Consider the following 9,765-nt stretch of genomic DNA (forward strand, 5'->3'; position numbering starts at 1 on the left):
AATTTGATAAGAACAATCAAAGTGGCATTTACATACCTGGATGAAGAAATGGTGAAGAAAATTCTAATCACTTTGATAAGACCAAGATTGGAATATGCAGCAATGATGTGGTCACCAAGTACAAAAAAATGTATAAAAAAAACTTGAAAGACTACAAAGACTAATTACAAAATTGGCACCAACACTCTCAAAACTATCTTATGAAGAGAGACTAGCAAAACTTGAACTACAGACACTAGAGCAAAGAAGAGAGAGAGGAGATTTGATAGCTATTTACAGAATCATGAAAGGCATAGAAATTATTGATAGAGAGAATCTGATGAAATGGGATGATAGAAATACAAGAGGACACGGAAAGAAAATCAAGAAAGACACTATAGAAGAGATCTGAAAAAGAACAGCTTTCCTCACAGAGTAATAGACATTTGGAACAAGTTAGATGAGAAAGTGGTGTGTGCAAAAACAATACATGAATAGTTTAGATAAAATGAGATATGAAGACGGGATACCACGAGCATAGCTCCCCTTCCCGTAAAATACAACTAGGTAAATACACAGATGACCAGAATGATAAGACCAGAACTTGAGTACGCAACAACACTATAGACATCCAGTACCAAAAAGAATTCAATAATATTAGAAAGAATACAAAGAGCAACAACAAAACTAGCACCAACTCTTTCCGAACTGATATATGAGGAAAGACTGTCCAAACTAAAATGACCAACTTTGGAACAAAGAAGGGAAAGAGGAGACTTGCTGACTATAAAATAATGAAAGGAATGGAAGTCTTAGATAAGAATGACTTGTTAATATGGGATAATGGTAAAACAAGAGGACACTAAAAGAAACTAAAAAAGGATAGTTACAGAAGAGATCTGAAAAGGAACAGCTTCCCACACAGAGTGATAGATACTTGGAACAACTTAGACAATGAAACAGTGTGTGCAAGCACTATTCAAGATTTTAAGAAAAAACTTGATGCTGAGAGATACAAAGACGGGTCACCACGAGCATAGCTCTCTTCCCATATAATACAACCAGGTAAATACACACACACACACACACACACAAATGGGATGACAGAAATACAAGAGGACACGGAAAGAAAATAAAAAAAGACAGCTATAGAAGAGATTTGAAAAAGAACAGCTTTCCTCACAGAGTAATAGACAGTTGGAACAAGTTAGATGAGAAAGTGGTGTGTGCAAAAACAATACATGAATTTAAAAATAGTTTAGATAAAATGAGATATGAAGACGGGACCCCACGAGCATAGCTCCCCTTCCCGTAAAATACAACTAGGTAAATACAACTAGGTAAATACAGGCAGTTTGGATTTAGACAAGGAAGATCATGTACCACCAATTTAGTTTGTTTCTATTCAAGGTTGATAGGTATATTGCAGGAAAGAGATGGCTGAGCAGACTATGCATTCCTAGATCTACAAAAGGCATTTGATAAGGTACCACACTATAAATTACTATATAAACTAGAAACAATAGGAGGCATACATGGAAAACTATTGAATTGGATGGAGGACTTCCTAAATGGAAGAAAAATGAGAGTGGTGCTCAGAGACAAATATTCAAAATGGGAAGAAATGAGTAGTGGCATCACACAGGGGTCAGTACTAGCTCTGCTAAAGTTTGCTATATATGTAAATGACATGGATGAGGGCATTGATAGATACATGAACTACTTTCCAGATGACACAAAATTATTAAAGAGAATAAACTCTGAAATAGACTGTGACTCATTGCCGAGGGATCTGAACAAAGTCTCAGAGTGGAGCAAGAGATGGAAAATAGAATTTAACATCAAAAAGTGCAGTATAATTGAATTTGGAAAAGGCAAGAAGAGAATAACAGGACAATATAAAATTGATGGAAAAGAAGTAAAGAAAGTGAATTCTGAAAGGGACCTAGCAGTAATCATCACTAAAGATATGTTGCCGGATAAACATATAAATAAAATAGTCAGAGAAATGTACAATTTGTTGAGATCAATAAAGGTAGCCTTTAAATACCTGGATAAGGAAATGGTCAAGAAAATACTACAAACACTGATAAGGCCAAAACTGGAATATGTGGCACTGATATGGTCACCCAGTACAAAAAAGAATACAAGAAAATTAGAAAGAATACAAAGAGCAATGACAAAGTTGGTTCCAACATTTGCAAACCTAACATACAAAGACTGGCCGAACTGGAATTACCAACCCTGGAACAAAGAAGAGAATGAGGGGACCTAATAACCATCTACAGAATTATGAAAGGAAAAGAATGCCTTGATAGAGAGGACCTATTAAAATGGGACAGAGGAAAAACAAGAGGACATGCAATGAAACTCAAAAAGGATAACTACAGAAGAGACCTGAAAAAGAACAGCTTCCCACACAGAGTGATAGATATATGGAACAAATTGGATGAAGAAATAGTGTGTGCAAACACAATGCAACAATTTAAGAACAAACTTGATCTTGCAAGATACAAAAACGGATCACCATGAGCATGGCTCCCCTTCCCGTATAATACAACTAGATAAATTCACACACACACACACACCACAAGGATCTATACTGGCACCAATAATGTTTGCTATCAATATGAATGACATGGACGAGGATGTGAACTGTTACATGAGCTTCTTTGCTGACGACTCCAAACTGTTAAGGAAAGTAGAAACTGATAAGGACTGTGAAGCACTGCAAGAAGACCTAAATAGGGTTTGGAACTGGAGTCAGAAATGGGAAGTGGACTTTAATACTAAGAAGTGTAGCATAATGGAGTTTGGAAAAAGCAAAAAACAGAATATCAGGAAAATATACAATTGGAACCAAGGAAGTAAAGAAGGTAGGATCCGAAAAAGATTTGGGAGTAATTATCACAAACGACTTGTCCTATGATAAACAGATTAACAAAATTGTCGGGGAGACTTATAACTTGCTAAGATCAATAAAAGTGGCATTTGCATACTTGGACAAAGACATGATAAAAAAAATATTGGTTACATTGATAGGGCCTAGACTAGAGTATGCGGCGACATTGTGGTCCCCCCAGTACCAAAAAGAATATAAAGAAAATAGAAAGAATCCAAAGAGCAGCTACAAAAATGGCACCTGCACTTGCAAACCTATCATACAAGGAGAGATTGGCTAAACTGGAGTTACCGACACTGGAGCAAAGAAGAGAGAGAGGTGACCTATTGACCATCTACAGAATCATGAAAGGCACAGAGATACTTGATAGAGAGAACTTACTTAACTGGGACAAAAGAAACACAAGAGGACATGGAAAGAAAATAAAAAAACAACTATAGAAGAGAACTGAAGAAAAAGTTTTCCACATAGAGTTTTGGACACTTGGAACAAACTGTATAATGAAATAGTATGCGCAAAAACCATTCATGAGTTTAAAAGCAAACTAGACACTGCGAGATACAATGGCGGGACACCACGAGCATAGCTCCCCTTCCCGCAAAATACAACTTGGTAAATACAACTAGGGAAATACACACACTGTCGCTCCGTGGCGCAGTGGGCTATGGTGTGAACCATGCGCTGCACCAGCGCAGGTTCAATTCCTGACCACTTACTCAACTTAGCCACGAATGAAATTAACACACACACACACACACACACACACACACAATGACCAATGCCAGTTTTCTGGTTGACAATGAGAAGAATATATATTTTTCTCTTTTGTTTTCTCAATTTACTTTCTCATGGTTATTTCTTGTTATTTCATATTTCAGGAAGAGTATTCGTGACGCTTATATAAGGAATTCCAAGAAATTGAAAGATGAGAGTAAATTAGCATCGGGAGCTGTGAAAACACACCGTTACATATTTGCTGAGCAACTATCTTTTCTCAGGAAAGTGGGTGAAAATATAGGAACCACTGACACTTTGGTTCCTAATCATGTACCAGATGATGGAACTGGAGATACAAACGAAAACCTGTCAATAACACAGCCAAAGACAAGCGCTGAACCCAAGAAAAAGAAGAGGAATTTAATTGAGGAGAAGCTTATAAATTTTATGGATGGTTCTGAAGAGAAAGAATATGACGACAAGGATTTTTTGATGTCCATGTTACTCTCAGTGCGAACACTGAACAATGAACAAAAAATTGAATTTAGAATGCAAGTACTCGCTACACTGCAGAACATCAAACCTGGACACCGTGGGCGCTCAGTGATTCAAGACTCATCCCTCTCCACTCGTGCTTCCGACTTTACAGAGTCAATGCCCTTATTATCCACAGTATCCCTCACCCGCAATGACACACCCACAATTCTATGGACCTCCTGCAGCAACAAACATACATCCACATCCAGTGAGCACTCTTGAAAACCGTGCGCAGGTCCAACCATTAGCACCCTCTCCTGGTGTGTCAGTTCCTTCTCCAGCATCATACACATCAAACAATGATAATTCAGTAATTTCAGTGAATGATTTTGATATTCAGTAAATCAGAAAAAAATGCAGAAATTTATTACAGTGGAATACTTTTATTCATACAGTAGATGAAAAAAACATATTAATTTATTTTTATTACAGTGGAATATTTTTATTCATACAGTAGATGAAAAAAAACATTAATTTACGGTACTTTCTTCAAAATAAAGAGGAATATTAAAACTTGTTTTTTCTGTATTTTCTTACCTGATGCTTCAAGCCACTGCTTCTTCAGGTGGAATGGCTGGCCTCATGTTTGTGTCCTGTTGTTTGATACCATCTGTGACTCTGGCTAAAAGTTCCTGAAAGGTTGGGTATGTCATCCTGAAATAGTTGAAGAATTTGCCATTGTCAGCTTTCAAGTCTTCATACAAGGTGTAAAATTCACCCTGCAAGAATCTACTGTTGTTTATAGGGTGAGTCCAAAGCTGATGACGGTTTTTCTTTTTTGTTGTTTGAATTACTGCATAAACACATACACAGCTTTTTTCAGTGCACCCTCCATCTTGAGCTAATAGTGGATGACTGAAAGGAAGGTTTGGGCGTGAGCGCTCACCGCAGGCCAGCAGCAGGGACCTGCTGGTCAGTGAAATGTGAATGCATGGCAAACACGTGTACAAATAGCTGATGTGTTTCTGTGCGTCCGTTCGACATGTGCACAGAAACACTCGTGTTAAAGCGGCCTTACTTCTGTTATGTTTTTCATTTGATTTACGCTTATATTTTTTATTTATTATATGATATATAAAGTGTAATTAGGTAAATAAGCATTCATCTGGTGCTTGGGAATGAATTTATCTCTTACATTATTTGTAATGGGAAAATATGATTCGGTTTTCAAACAATTCGGTTTTAGAACAGATTTTTGGAACAAATTATGCTTTAAAACCAAGGTTTGACAGTACTTGGATGCGAATGTGGCAGGAAAGGGAAGAGTTAGGGTGGAGGTAGAATGTAGATTAAGAGAAATGAGTATAAATGCCTTGGGGGATTAAAAAGTGTAATGAGAAATAGACATTTGGGAATGGAGGCTAGGAGGAGATTGTATGAAGGAGTGATTGTGCTGACAGCACTGTATGGGGCACAGAAACATGGAACATAAGAGAGAAGGAGTTTGAATGTGTTTGAGATGAAATACCTGAGAAGTATGATAGGAGCTACTAGGCTAGATAGAGTGAGAAGTGAGGAGGTGAGGAGGAGAACAGAGGTGGAAAGGGAGTTGGGAGATAGGGTTGATGAAAGAGTATTGGGATGATTTGGACACATGGAAAGAATGAGTGAAGAAAGATTAGTAAAAGAGGTGTGGAAGGCAGAGGTGGAAGGAGTGAACATGAGGGGTTGACCTAGGATGAGATGGATGGATGGGGTAAAGGGGGCTTTGGGAAAGAGGGGAATGTCTGTTAAGGAAGGACAAGAGAGGACAGAAGATAGGGGTGATTGGAAAAGGGTTGTGTATGGATGATGCTGTGGTGCATGAGGGGGAGTGGGTGGGAGATGGGGGGTGAGGGAGTATGTGTGAGAAATAAATTGATCTAGCCTGAAGGGATTTCTCCCCATCTCCTTTTCTGCACGAGGGGACGGAGAGGGGGGGTTCACCGAATTAATGAAGCGGCCTTGCTGTGGATGTGCTGTGTCTTGTGACATTGCTTTTGACACAGGGCAGTGGACAGGATGCAGGGATGACCCATCATCCAGGAGGTGCTATGATAAGAGGGAGGGAAGAGGGTAGAGGGGAGTGGAATATGTAGGGGATGAAATGGGTGGGAGAGGTTTCTATGCTTTTGTCTTTTGGGTACCTCCCATGTAAGGGGGAAAAATATTATGGTATATGTATCTATAACACACAATGATAAAATAATAAATAACAATGATAAATGTTATTTGTCATATACCATACCATACCATATTAAAAGTAGGCACTCCATCTCATTATGTAGGTCTGTTCTAAGCTTCGAAATAATGGTGAAGCCTTTGGAAGGCTGCACCTTCTTTTTTGCATCTTTCTGCTTAATGATGTGGATATTGTTGATGCGTTGCATCCATATTCTTTGGCTAAGTCACTCACCCGCATACCATGCTCATGTTTTGCATTTTTTTTTTTTTTTTTTTTCCACTATCCTTGTCCATACCTTTGGGACCCATGGTTATGCACAAAAATCAAAATGATAATACACAAAACAAGAACAAATTTAAACAAACAGCAAAAATGTAAATAAGAAGACAACACATAAACTGAATCGTCGGGAATTGTCAGGGGCCCCTGACGAACATGAGTCATATACCGGTACATGTAGTTCTGACTTTTTCTTAGTTGTGTCCTGATTGATGTCTAAACTGACACTTAATTTAGTGACAAATCAACAGATTTCCCAGCGGTGGCTCTAGCCAATGAAAAATACTTCTCCATGTAACCTCGTTCACATGATATGAATACCGAGGTAAAACTGCGTTATAGACAAATGCGATCGGGCATGCACGTTATACGTCGGTGCGCGCTATCTGTGTATTAAGATAACGAAGTGCATGGGTGCGCATTATAACCCAATGCGTATTTTAAGCCAGAAAATACGGTACATATGTGTGTGTGTGTTTATATATATATATATGTATATATATATACATATGTGTGTGTATATATATATATATATATTTATATATATATATATATATATATATATATATATACTGTATATATATATATATATATATATATATATATATTGTATATATATATATATATATATATATATATATATATATACACATATAAAATAGTGATGGGATGAGTATTTGGAATTGGAATCAAGAATAGAAAATATCAGAATTTCTGGTATTGGAATTGGAAAATTTTAATCAAATTTCTGATTCTGAAAATGATTCTTTGGAATCCGTATGTGTGCAACTTAAATTTTTATTACAGGTAATGATAGAAAGTAAATATTTTGTTTGATGACTTTAGAGTATCAGTATCATCTATAGATCTTGATATCTAAAGTATCATTATTTCTGAAGAAGAAATTGAGAACATTTACAGAAGAAAAAAATTGCAATGCTAAATGGTTATGTGATAGAATGAATAAGAACAGGATGAGTTTGATACTTGACTAACAGACTTCAGTCTCATGTAGGGTTGCCAACTTAGCTGTTGTCCTCCTGAATTTTTTGTTTTTATTATTTCTTAGCTACTAAACCTTTGTAATTTATAATGTGATACACAAGGATTAATTTATAAGAACTATAACATGTAAGAAATATCCATACAACATTTACCACATCCTTCGCCAAAAATAGATAAGCCAATTTTTATAATTTTGGCCATTGGCAGCTCTCTCCTCCTCTCATCCTAACTGGCAACCCCTCTCAGTATTAAGTGACACGTGTTCTTCTGTGCAAGCTCTATGATTGATGGGTGTTTTTTTCAGTTGTTATTGCTACCCCCATGTAAGGGAGAAAAAGCCTTGGTATATGTATTGCTAACAGGTAAGCTTTTGCACTTATTGCATTTTGCAATACCAGAAACCAGTTGCTAATGCATACATACAGAATACTGTTTTATTCAGAAAAGTATGGCTCATGTTCTTAATCAGAAAAAGTGTTGTTTTTGTTCGTAAACATAAGATTATAATTTTGAGCCTATGACATTTTAGTGAATTAATGAAGGCAGGTTTGTCTGTATTGCTAGATATTTAGAATACTGTAGTTCCTTGGTTTTAGTTCTACTTTCACTACTTACACACACACAACTGGGAAGAAGTAAAAAACTGTGTCCTGCAAGGATCAGTACTGGCCCCGATCATGTTTGCTGTATGCATCAATGACATGAAGGTGTGGAGTGCTATATGAATTTCTTTACAGATGATGCAAAATTACTAAAGAAGGTATAAACAGAAGAGGACTGCAACTCATTGCAACAAGATCTGTACACAATCTGGAATAAAATAAAATGAATAAAATATTCAGAGAAACCTACAATTTATTGAGGTCAATCAAAGTGGCATTTGCTTATTTGGATGAAGAAATGATAAAGAAAATACTAACTACACTAATAAGACCAAAACTAGCACCGACTCTCGCCAAACTAACATATGAGCAAAGACTGTCCAATTTGAATCTACCAACTTTGGAACAAAGAAGAGAAAGAGGAGATTTGCTGACTACAGAATAATGAAAGGAATGGAAGTTTTAGACAGGAAGGACTTGTTAGTGTGGGACAACAGTAAAACGAGAGGACACGGAAAAAAAATGAAAAAGGACAGTTATAGAAAAAACTTGAAAAGGAACAGTTTCCCACACAGAGCGATAAATACATGGAACAAATTAGACAGGAAAATAGTATGTGCAAACACTATACGAGATTTTAAGATAAAACTTGATGTGGAGAGATACAAAGACGGGTCACCATGAGCATAGCTCCCCTCCCGTATATTACTAGGTAAATACAACTAAGTAAATACATATTTATAGATTTAAAAAACACAATGGATGCATAGACCTATACATATTCATATATGCATAAGTCTGTATAAGATCTATGTTCATACATGCATTCTTAGGCCCAAATATGAAATCTGCCAAAAAGTATATGGAGTAAATACATATGATTTTGCTGAACGAAAACATTTAGAGGGTGTGGCTAAACTTTTCTGGGGTGTTGTACATACTATACATACATGCAAATAAACCCTGAGAAAATGGTACATCAGAATGGGCAAATCAGAGACAGAAAAAAAAAGATGGAGAAAGGAACAAATTAAAAGTGGCCTATACTAACATCAACAGATTAATTTCAGGACTGAATGAACTTGATGATTACCTGTTAGAAGAAAAAACAGACATAATGCAAATTGTGGAGACTAAATTAAGGGGTGCAATGCCACCCATCAATGTTGGACAAGGACTATACAATTGCTGGATTAAAAACAGAGAAAAGAAACGGAGGAGGAATCATGTTCTTGGCCAAGAAAAACTTGAATGTGACAAAAATTGTGGAGGGCAAGGATAATGTAGAACCGATCATAATAAAAGTCGAAGACAAGGACATGAAAAGTAGAAAGTTTGTGGTGACTTATATACCCCCTAAAATTAATGCTTGGAAAGAGAACGAGCATATGAAAATGCTGGAAGATACAAGGTATTCATTAAATGAGATACTAATGGGCGGAGGTAACCTGGTAATTATGGGGGACTTTAACTGCAGAGAAATTTGCTGGGAGGACAGTGAAAGGTGGAGAAAACTTGTGGGGTAATGTATTACTGGACATGACCATGGAATATACAATGACACAGTGGGAAGACATGAC

The 9,765-nt window shown here is 36.7% G+C and overlaps 1 pseudogene; it reads left to right on the forward strand.

Moving 5' to 3' along the window:
* The first annotated feature begins 567 nt into the window (after positions 1-567).
* LOC143032064 (uncharacterized) lies at positions 568-4,714 on the forward strand (annotated as a pseudogene).
* The last annotated feature ends 5,051 nt before the right edge of the window (positions 4,715-9,765 follow it).

This window comes from Oratosquilla oratoria, chromosome 12 (genome assembly GCF_046742065.1).
Source record: "Oratosquilla oratoria isolate Oo_2021 chromosome 12, ASM4674206v1, whole genome shotgun sequence".
In the NCBI taxonomy this organism is placed as follows: domain Eukaryota; kingdom Metazoa; phylum Arthropoda; class Malacostraca; order Stomatopoda; family Squillidae; genus Oratosquilla; species Oratosquilla oratoria.